The sequence below is a fragment of the Poecilia reticulata genome, chromosome 2, assembly GCF_904066995.2.
Source record: "Poecilia reticulata chromosome 2, P_reticulata-male-v2, whole genome shotgun sequence".
NCBI lineage: Eukaryota > Metazoa > Chordata > Actinopteri > Cyprinodontiformes > Poeciliidae > Poecilia > Poecilia reticulata.
In genome coordinates, this window is record NC_088831.1 from 26,641,237 (window position 1) to 26,653,358 (window position 12,122).

A 12,122-nucleotide genomic window follows, 5' to 3' on the forward strand; every position below is an offset into this window, starting at 1 on the left:
GAAAAGGTCTAATAAAATCCCCGCTGTCAAGTCTGCACATGACAAAAAAAGAGTCTGGTTGATGCTGTGCCAGGTGGTGAATTTGACTTGAGGACATGTGTTCTGCATAAAACAAACATGTAAGCACATGTGAAAATGCATGCACACGACGCAAATGACGCTATTTTATCTGAAACTCTAAAAGGTGATTTTGCAAACTGTGTTGCAAAGTCTTGATTAATATGGGAAAGACCTACAATAATTTTTGCTTATAAATATTTATCACCAAAAGCATCTTTCCGCTGCAGTGCTTCCATAGATATAAAGCACACATCAATCAAAAATGCAACATAGCATAAATCTCAGAGATTTAGTTTGTTTCAAAATGCAAAACTTGGGTCTGGAATTGATGTCACACCTGAATGACTGCGTTCCGTTTGGAGGTCAGAAAACCTCCAACCAGGAGGTTGGAGGTAAGTGATTAGTGCAAGTGCACTAATCACTTACCTTTGAAACAGTAAACTGTAGCTTGTGCATTCATTTGCTAAGTTTTTCGAATCTGCATTTTCAGACCTAAACAGTTGTGCTTGCTACGTCGATGCTATTGCTATTGGTATGATGTAACAGAGCAGCTTGTTTGTTACAAAGATGCTTCTGTAAACTAAAACTACCTGGCTTTGTTTACAAAGCTGGCTTTGTAAGCCAGTTTACCTGGCTTTACTAGCTCAAATGATTAGTGCACAGGCTAACTATTGTCAGCAATACAAGCAGATGGAAACTAGATGGAAACAGATGACTTTTCGGCCAATTTCTGGAGCTCATTGCTGTGGCCACCATGTTAGTGTCCACTACTAAAGAGGAAATAAGCAAAAACATTTTCCTTTACAAATATCTGTACATGCTTTTTATTATCCTTCCAAGCTAACTTAGATTTGGGAGTAGTATCATGTTCACATTTCCGATTTAATTTCCAACCAAGAAAAGCAGTAATATTTGTTCATTGTTGCATTCAATGGCCAGCCTGACACTGAAGCTGATGCTGAAATATTCCCATGTTCAGGAGCAGAAATAAGCAGCTTCCACTGGTTCAATCTATGAGACAGTAATGCTGCATTTTAAAGACCAAGCTGTTGACAAACCTCCAACTTTACCAGATGGAATTGAGATTTTGGGACAAATTTAATTTGGTTCACAGCACCCTCGAGATCCATTGGTATTTCTTGAAAAATGTGTTGAAAGATGGCTGAAAAATTAATTAGTATTTTATTGCAGGAGCAAAATTACATGCTGAGAAATTAAGAAAAACCCAGCCATTATTTAGATTACGTTTTGTAGCGATAATATCTCAAATGGGGAAATAATTGTTTTTAATAAAACTCCATGTGCCACGAGGGCCGAGGTGTTAGTGTGTGTGAGGGAGAGAAATAGACACAGAGAGTAATTATCCTTTTTTTTTTTTTTTTTTACATTTTAACACTTCAGCATGCTAGCTGAACTTCATATCAAAATGTAAAACTGTAAGAAAAAGAATCAAGGTTTATTATTGTTCATCAACTGCGTTTATTTCTATCATGTTCTCCTTCAGTGGTGCCTTTATTGTGGTATTATTGTTCACATGCTACATAATTCATCTAAATGCATCACTTCCTTCTGCTGCTCTTTTAACAGCATATTAAAATCTGCCCAAATCGGCCCTCATTAGAAACACTTATTTATGATTTAAAATCATTCTGCTTTTACTGAGACCTTTTTTACCAAGTCAGGTTTGGTTTTCTTCACCCTGAATTTGAGCATAAAGCCTCTTCCGTAGAGCTACATGACCAAAGATTTTCTTGTTACTTTGAGTCGCCACACGCTCTTTCTGAAGTGTTTATGCAGACTGTATTGCATATCATCATAGATAAATGTCAGAAAATGAAAAAGTGTCAACTCTGAATTTAGTGTTCCTTCTAGCATCTCTCTCATGTTGGCTGAAAACTTGGAGCAGAGCATAGCAGCACATATAAGCCAGGACCTCTATGGACATCATTACTATAATGATCAGATATTTGTGTCTGCTCTGTTGTAGGGTGTATGCAGGACATCAGGTGTAAAGTACAGCAAAGGGATGTCATTTAAAAAGTTACCTAGTCTGGTGCAGTCGACAGCTTGATTTTCAAACACTTTCCATTTCTCTATTTTATCTTCGCCTTTACTGTAGCACATCAGGCTACAAAACTGCTCAGTAGCTAAGAGACTCGCTTAAGCTGCTGCTTGTCTACAGTCAGATCAATAAATACACTTGAAAAAATGTATATGTGACAAACAAGGGCCCATGCGTAGCGTTCCACTGCAGACAGCGTGCAGCATAGCAGGGGAGGCTAATAAAATGTACGTTTCACGACTAGAAAACCAGAGTTGTCTTTATTTACTACAAATTTGTGGTGCTGCAATGCAGATGGTTCCATGTTGATCGATTAGAAACTTTATTTTCTGTTGGGATTTTTTTTTTTTCTTGATGACAAGTGAGAGTATTCTTTGCAGAAACTGGTCAGTTGCTGCTTATTTATAAAAGTGGAAGCAACGTAAATTCTTGTCACTAATTAAGTTTGAATTTCGAAACTATACCACATTCACAAAGAAATACGTCAAACCTTCGCCCGGTCTGTTGTTAGAAGCCTCCATCTGCCATTACACGCTGCACGACAAAGCGTGATAGACTGTTGTGAAGCAAAGCCTCTGGGAAATAACGAAACTCGCCGACTCCCTCACAACTATTAATACGATCCGAATAAAGGCATCTACATCTTCAGTCAACAGCTGAAAGGTGTTGTATTAGCTTTAATTTTGAAATTGACAATCTGTTCAAGAGTTGGGGTTGTGAGGGTGGGGCTTTATGAATATTGCAAATGTGAGGTATGGGAATAATTTAGGCAGTACAGATCTTCTTCTCGGAACTTGTAAATTAATAAAGTCTTCTCCAGACAGGGGGGACTTTAGGAAATGTGATGTTTTGTATTATTAATGTCTCATGCGCCTCCCGTTCAGCGGTTCAGTGATGGTACCTTTGGCGCCACTTATGCATTACTTCACCTCCCGCTTACTGTTGTTGCAGGGAGGAGCTCTGCAGTCTCTTTATCCGTCGTGAAATTGTTCTGGGGGAAGTCTGTCGCGAATAAGTGAGTTATAATAGCAAAATACAAGATGGAGCTTTACATTGGTCGCATCTTTATGTTGTGTGAGAAAGCATAAGAACAGCAGCGAACAAAAATAGACTCCATGAAAGCCACAATGACATCTGAGAGATAGATGTAAAACCCACAAAATTGACACTTACTGCGCATGAATTATTCTAGAGAGAACAAACAGGGAATAAAAGATTTTCTTTTGGATGACATTTCATTCAAACTAAGATTTGTGACACGTCTGAAATCAGCTAACCTCAAATCTCACTCTGCACAGTGCCTATAAAAAATATTCACCCACTTGAATATTTTACCGCTTTTATTGCTTTCACAGACCTGTCAGGTTCAAGAAAATTAGATTTCCTTTTTATTTATTTATTTATTTTTAACATTTGCTTGGCGTATAGCAGCTACTCGAGGTTGAAAGGATTCACTTGAGATTATTCTGGTATCTGATCAGGATGTATAAAGCGATAGAAATTTATAAAATGTGCTACTGTCTTTTGTTTCTTTGTTGATGTCTAATGACTGTGAAATAAGAAGAGTCAGAATGACCAAAAAATATATATATAAAAAGAGGAAATCTCTTCCTTCTCCTTTGTGTTTTCTGTTGCACACGGGATGAGTTCTGGATAAAGGGGATGCTGTGAAAGCAGCAAACATCTGCTTTGCTCCTGACTCCCTCCAGCCCTTTGAAACGTTCGATGAACTCGCTGACCTAAAAACAATCTGCATCATTGTAGGAGCAGAACTACTTGATATCTCTGCATGATGTCTACATATAAAATAAGTAAAAGCTCTGGGGTGCTCTTCAATAGGCATGGCAATAAACTCTGGGGTTTTTTTTTCAACCTGTAGGACATCAGCAGCTATTTGTTGAATTGAAAAAAAAACAGTCAGGATGTTTTGCTAGGCACATTTTCTCACCAGGAAACTTTTCCAGGAACAAGCGTCGTTTTTTTGGAGCCGTTCTTCTTTGTCCTCCTCCAGTTGCACTGCATCTACGACGGTAAAAAGATTTCATCCAGGTAGAAATTTACCCCCAGAGAAAATCCTCCAACCTTTGGGGTGGAGCTTTGTGGTGGGATGCTGATCAGCATTCTGAAAAGCAGAACATCACTGTTATTTTTCCTCCTTTTGAGTTTAATCATAACCATTGTTCAGGTTCTCTGTTGGCTGATATTGTCCTCGGATTTCCAATTTTTGAAAGAGTCGACAAGGTTTTCTTCCCAGAGTGGCACCAAAAAGTTGTCAGGTTCACACTGTCCGCTTTTTCATTATTGCTCTTCCTGTCCAGGCAATAAAAATGGGCTTTATTGAGACCCAACAAATTCCCACCATCTGATAATCCACTACATTTCTTCCTGTATTTGAAAGGATTTTAATTTAGCTTCAGCGTGAAACAACTTCTGCAAAAAGAAACGCGTTGTTCACTTTTGCACTTCCACCAATAGCAGTAAAAGGGGAAGCTGCTTCCTTCCACTTAGGAGCAACGTATAGAGTAAAATATCTTCTTTCTGTCTCCCTCATACAGCTGCAACCAGCATACAGCTGCATAAGAGGAGTGAATTTCTCAGCACCAGTGTAAAAATGTGTCAGTTTGCAGTGGAAAATTGAAACAAAATAGATTAGATTTCAAAAAAATGAAGAGATACAGTCTGATATTTTTGCAAAAAGATGTTTAGAATACATGTAGAAGATGTTGGGAACAGGCTGTAACACTACAAATGTTACATTTGAGCAGTAGAAAGGGCTAAATTTAACTTTGAGCATGCTATCCAACTCTTTGGTATAGTTCACTTTTGCGTGGAGGACTATAATTAAGTGTAGGGATACGAGCAAAAGAGGGGTTTTAAAAGTAAAGACAAAAGTAAGACGGAGCTTCTCTGCAGTACTATTTATAACACATCACAGGCAGTGAGAAAAGAGAGAGAAGACGACCTGGAGATGGGGCAGCATCACTATTAATGGTTCTGGTATGTAAATGGTTAAAGTTGAGTGGGTGAGCATTGTTTTTTTGTTTGTTTGTTTGTTTTTTTCAACAAAGTTTAATTACAAAATACTTCCATCAATTTTAATTGCAATATTATATAAAATCTGTAATCCGGAAATGTATTTAAGGAGTAAGCCAGGACAGAACACCTCAACCACATAAACCTTACGTTTTCAGCATCAGAAACTGAGATCAAACTCCTAACGTCGAACTCAACCAGACGGGGTCAAAAGATAAAAACAAACGTTAACATAGAGGGTTCAGAAAAGTTTGACAGACTCACAAATGTGGAAAGAAGTCCAACACATCCTCCTTGTCATAACTACGTCATTTTGGGATGAATCTTTAAGTCTTTATTCAACTAGAATTAAACAGTTCATGATAAATTTCCAGTATAGTTTAGAATAAGTTCTGGCGTCCTGCAGCGTCTAGATGTGTCCCTGGTCCAACAGATGTGAATCAAATGGCTGAATTATCTCCCCACTAAGCAGTCAAGCTCTCCAGAGTTCTGCTGGTGACCTGATTATTTGATTCAGGTGTGTTAAGGTAGATACATCTAAAACCTGCAGGACACGAGGGCTCGAGGTCTGGAGTTGAATACCCAGACATAAAGTTTTCCCATAACCCTAGGTTATAGAAAAAGAACAATGGATTGCTGTATGGATTGGTCCTCTAGTGGTAGGATAGACAGAGTGATGGATGAACGTCAAGGACGACAGACGACTGATGTATAAAGGAATTGATGAATTGTTGCACATGGATGAACCGATTCCTGAATAGCTGGACAGATGGTTGACCGTGTTGATGTTGACGATCAATTGATGGACAAATGGCTGGTTTGATGGATGGACAAATATATGAAATCATTCACAGAAAAATACGATAGATTGAGATATGCACTAAATAAATGCAGGCAGATGGATAGACAAAGGGACTGACAGAAGCATTTGATCACGTTGGACATGTTTATCAAGGTAACAATGAAACAGGTGAAAGAAAAATCTAAAAAAAAACCCCAACCTTTTCCGGTTCCACTTTATTTGAAGGGGTGTGCATAAGACTGACATGACACTGTCATAAACATGACATAACACCTGTCATGAACATAAAGACAGATGTTATGAAGTGTCATTCGGTAAATAATGACACTTTTAATGCAAAGTTGCTCTAAAAGTTGCTTTGAAAGTCCATTAAAAATGCCAACTTTGCATTAAATTGTCATTATTTACAAAATTGACATGGGATTTTTACACTGTAGAATTTACCTTAGCCTGATGAATTTGAGGAATTGTAATTGTTCACAATCCATTTAAAAGTTTTATTTGGACATTATTTTATGGAGAAACAAGCATGATGGAGAAACAAGCATGATGAAACATGCTGAGGAATCAAAAATAGGGAATGTGTCATAAATCCAGGAGCTCACATGACAGCAACAGTTTCTGATAAAACAGCTTTTATCAGAAATGTTGCTAAAGGGAGTGCAGCTCCACAAGGTGTGCTAAGAATGAGAGACGTCTTCGGGAATAAATGTAATGTCAGCCAGATCTGTGATGTCAGCCAGATCATCTTCAGCAAAGATGAGATGTTTCAGTAAGCAACATGACTGGTAAATTAGATCATCAGTCTGACTCAAAGGCCTCCAAATCACTCCCACATTCTTTTGAATTTTTCTAACTTTTATAAATGACATGACCTCCTGAATTACAGAGATAAATGCAATCTAAGTTAGTGCTGTTGGAATGAAGTTGAATCTTTTTCTTTTTTAAAAAAAACTTTGTCCTTAGAGGAAGGCAGGACGCTGCTTAGTGACCCCAGTTTCTCAATTGTGGACCTTTGATTTCTGTAAACACCTTGACTTCTTCCATCACTTTTGAAATTGAATCAGCAGAAGAGGGAGGGACTGTGAGAGCAGAAACTGTTACAGGAAATATAGGAAACAGGACTTAAGACCCGCTCTCGTTTCTTAAGATGGCAATATCTCAACAAAGGAAGGGCAGCAATGATGGAGCCCATTTTCCTGTCTGTACTGTCCCTAATGAATAGCTGTGAAAATATGAGCAGAGATAACACAAACTTAACATCTTAGCACTTGACAGAGCTGCTAAAAGCACATTAGTTTTCAGCCTTGAATACTTACAAATTTTTCTCTCTTGTACCGATAAACCGAGTGTTTCTGACAGAATGAAACAGAAAGAAATCTAACCGAGAGAAATTGCAATGAAAGTTTAAGGTTTGAGCATTTTATAGTTAGAAGATGTGATTTTCTGTATGTCTCTTTTGTTCTTTAATTGCCAATATTGCATACCACACATTAAAGAAATCCTTGTGGTCTTTTCCGGTTTACATGTTGTGAAACTGTAGGGAAAAAAATAAAAAATAAAAATTTAACGTTATTTTTTTTACACTCATTAGCTTAAGAGGGCAACCATAACTAAAGATTTACTCTAACTTAATTCATTTTATTTCCACAACCTGTGGAATTTCTTAAGTAATTTTTACAGATTTCTTTTTTGTTCTTTTTTCTTTTTTACATTGCTTTAAATACTTTTTGAGCTGCTTTTCAAATCCATGTCTTTTTAGCATACTATTCCGATTAAACATTGCTTTATATAAAGCTGAACTTCTCCTCTGACATATATTTTTCTCGGTCGCAGCTAATCCGCAGGGTGTTTGGGCTGCGCCAGTTGCTGTCACTCGCAGCTGCTATATTAATCTGTGCTGCTGTTTTCCCAGCTGACCTCAGGAGGCTTGCCTGAGATCTCTTCACACTGTACCTGTCACTTCCTAGGAAATGGCAGCTCCACTCCCACAGGCTCACCGCACGGCGAAGGCAAACTGCCTCTGCTCACCTTTTGTCCCTTTTAGTGCGCTTCCCATGTCTCCTGTGCTTCAGGACTGTGCTTTGCAGTTTATATCCCCACCTCACACTGCATTCCTGTCAGGCTTCACACTCCGTGAAACAGCAATTATGATTTTTTTTTTAGCATGGATTGCAATGTGTGTTCAATCTCATTACCAAGCAGAAGCAGAATTAGCTTTTTTTTTTTTTAAAAAAAAGAAAGAAAAAAAAATCTCACATTTGTGCAACTCTTGAGAAGAAGTAGTCATCCAAGCTTAGTGTTACTTTATCTGTTTTCAAAATGTGAAACTACTTATGCTCCATTCTATTTACCCTGGTGGCCACAACTCGCATCAAAAACCTTTTGTGGCTTTTTCTGTAGCATCACTGCCTCATTTTAATTAAATTTTTTACTCTGTCAGACGTTTGTCCTGTGTGTCTCTGTGTTGCCCAGCGACAGACTGGCGACCTGTCCAGGGTGTACCCCGCCTCTCTCCCGGAACGTTAGCTGGAGATGGGCACCAGCACCTCCCGACCCCACTAAGGAACAAGGGTGTAAAGAAAATGGATGGATGGATGGATGGATGGATGGATGGATGGATGGATGGATGGATGGATGGATGGATGGATGGATGGATGGATGGATGGATGGATGGATGGATGGATGGATGGATGGATGGATGGATGGATGGATGGATGGATGGATGGATGGATGGATGGATGGAGTGCTCCCTGTTGGTCTAATCATTGTGTAATTTAATGCAGGAGTGGGTGGGAATGTCATCAGCTCAACAGTATAGCATATAGAGGAAGGTGGATCTTCATCAGTGCAGACAGAGAGTCTGAACAGCATAGCATGAGATAAAGCTATACCATTACTGGATCATTGTCAAAGCAGTTGTATTGATTTTTGTAGCAGTGGAGCTTCATGTGGTGTCAGAGGCTTATGTCTTTACAACAACAGGGCAATAAAATGCAAATGTTTTGTCTTTTTACCAACTCAAGAAGAAAAATTGTTGACTGCCCTAAAAATCATTAGTAGTTGAGTATTTTGTGTAATTCTCCATGTGCATGTAATTGTAACGATGTTGCAGAGAGAAATGTTAGCTTAGATGCAAAAGGTGAGGGAGGAAGCACCTAAATGAGTTTATGCTTAATCCTTGAGCCTCACGCTGCTTTTTGAAAAGAGTAATCAAGAGACATGCTTTCATGAAGGAGCTTTCAAAAGACTCTGCACTGGAAGAATTCACAAAATTTTTTTACAGTTGCTTTTTTCTGAGTGTTTTTTAGTTGGCAACATTGGCAAGTCAAGCAGAAATTGAGAGCTCTCCAGTGCTACTGTTTCCATCTGCAGTGATAGACCTCTTACAGTCAAAAACAACCAATCAGAGTCATTGATAGGGCTAATTGCTCCTCAATATGCTAATGTTGGAGAAACAAGTATTACCGCGAACTGGATGCTAACTAGCCTGAGCATTCATGGAACGCTCCTCTCTGCATAACTAGCTGTAGCATTTCAGAGAGCAAGAGGGAGGGTTTGAGCAGCATGTAAACGAGCTTGATTGACAGCATTAAAACCGTCCTGCTGGCTCTGTTTAGTTGTTTTCAACTGAACAGTGTATTTCTGTCAATGACGGAGGAGGCATATTGTCTTTCTCATATTATATATATATATTAGTGACAGTTTTAACAGATATGTAGAAAACATATTTTATAAAAGGTACATAGCGCAGCTTTATTTACATTGTCACCCTGCACTGAACATAAAGTTTCAAGGTGCCTGCGTCCTCTCTTTCTACTCGTTTCTTTCTTCCATGTTCTACATCTGTTTTGTTTCGTTGCTCTGCTGGTAATCTCCCTGGTATCTGACTGATGTAAGCTGGATGTAATACCTTTAATGACTGCATGTTGCTGATAAGATAGATCTTCTTGAGCTCTCTGGAAGCCTCATGTCAACCTCTCTAAAGCTGCTTTAACGTCTCCAGAGAAACATTGCAGAAAGAGTTGGGCCTGTCTATTTTAATAAGAAGTAGAGCACACAGCAGTGCCGTGAGCACGTAACCGAGCGCATATACTGTAACTTTGTCCTGTGCCTGTGTGTATTTCTGGTACCAGCGGCTGATACGGTGCCTCACTCCCTTTCCCTACAGTTCTATCCTGTCTAAGTGGTAAAGACAAGGATGAGGACGGTCGTTGCCTGTAAAGCAGCCCATCCCCAGGCAGGCAGGCAGGCAAGACTCAGTCTGGTCCTTCATTATATTACCACGCCCGCCTGGCACTAGTTTGGAACTGGGTTGTTTCCATGACGACCAAGTATTTGATGGACAGGTCTGTGTGTGTGTGATGCCCAGTCTCCTGTGCGAGTTTACAACCCTCTGTATGTCTGCTGAACAGGATGCTAAAGATTTGGCATGTTTGGATATCTACTCATTAATATATTTAGTGCACACACAAGGCCCTTCTGTATGCACACACGCCCTGTGAGGCTTTCACTGTCGGGCCAAGTGTAGGGATTAAAGAATTTGGAAACAGCCAGCATTCGGCAAATCTACTTTTAGATACAAACGCCTACTCCATGCTTTCTAACGGCCAATCACAGAGCCGAAGACACAAAAGAATTTGAGTGCTGATACGTGAAATTTGGGTTTTGGAGCCTTGTTCTTTTATTTATTTTTTTTGCATTATCCTTAGACAAATAATGCTCTTGGATTCCAATGTAGAAACTTAGTGGATGTACTTAATTAGTTGAAGGAGTCAAACACTGAACAGTGCTTAAAGTTTTTACCAACACATGCCCAGCCGCTGCTTAATTGTTAGAACATTTATTCTACTAAGCAAATGGAATCAATTCAAAATTACAAAAGAATAAAATAATGATTTTCCTGCATACATGGGCTGCAACAAAAATTTCAATAAAGAGTATTAAAATTTTACGAAATATAGTGAAATTTTCACGGCTGCACAGTGGCGCTTTTGGTAGAGCTGTTGCCTTGCAGCAAGAAGGTTCTGGGTTCAATTCCCGGTCGTGGTCTGTGCATGCGTGGGTTTTCTCCAGGTACTCCGGCCTCCAAAAACATGACTGGCAGGTAAATTGGCCTCTCCAAAATTGTCCCTAGGTGTTGTGAATGTGTGTGTGCATGGTTGTTTGTCCTGTGACAGACTGGCGACCTGTCCAGGGTGACCCTGCCTCTCACCCGGAACCTTAGCTGGAGAAAGAGACCAGCAACCCTCCTGACCCCACTAAGGGACAAGGGTGTAAAGAAAATGGATGGATAGTGAAATTTTCTTTTCCTTTATAGATTTTTTGACTTTTTGTGCAAATAGGGCAAATTGATGTAGCAGTGTTTCAAAAGGTGCATCTGTTAGGATTCTGTGTTGTTTTGAGGTTTGTTTATGTCATGAGGTGTGGTGTTGGTGGTGAGGGAGAATGCAGGTGGGCCCAGGTTGTAGAAGAAAAATTATGATTTTAATGAAAAATCCACAAAAACAAAATCCAACCATACAGGCAGCACAGGGAAGAACGGAAGGCAAAAGGTCCACGACTGAACAGACTGCACAGAGAACAATGACCTCCGACATTAGACGAGAACCCGACAACAGACAAAGGACACAGGTGGGCTTAAATACACAGGGAGGGTAATTGGGGAACAAGACACACCCGGGAAGCAATCAAGGGGGAAGAAACAGGACACGACAGAGACTCAGGGAAACAAAACCTAGAAAATAAACACACAAAAAAACTCAAACGCTCACAGTAACCCCCCCCCCGGCCCCCTCCCCCTCAAGGGCGGCTCCAAGACGCCCAAAACAAAAAACACCACAAGGGTGGGAGGAGGGGCGCTGGACGGAGGGCCAAAGTCCAAAACAAAAAACAACCTAATAGAGTGGGCGGAGACACAGGAGGCAGACCGTTGTGGGAGGTCCGGTGGGGCGTTGCCGGGCCTACGAAGGTGGCGCCTGAACCCCTTGGGGCCGGCAGAAGGCTCGGGAGGGCCGGCAGAGGCTCGGGAGGCAGAAGCTCCGGAGGCGGAGCCACTGGAAACTCGGGAGGCGGAGCCACTGGAAACTCGTGAGGCGGAGCCACTGGAAACTCGGGAGGCGGAGCCACAGGAAACTCGGGAGGTGGAGCCACTGGAAACTCGGG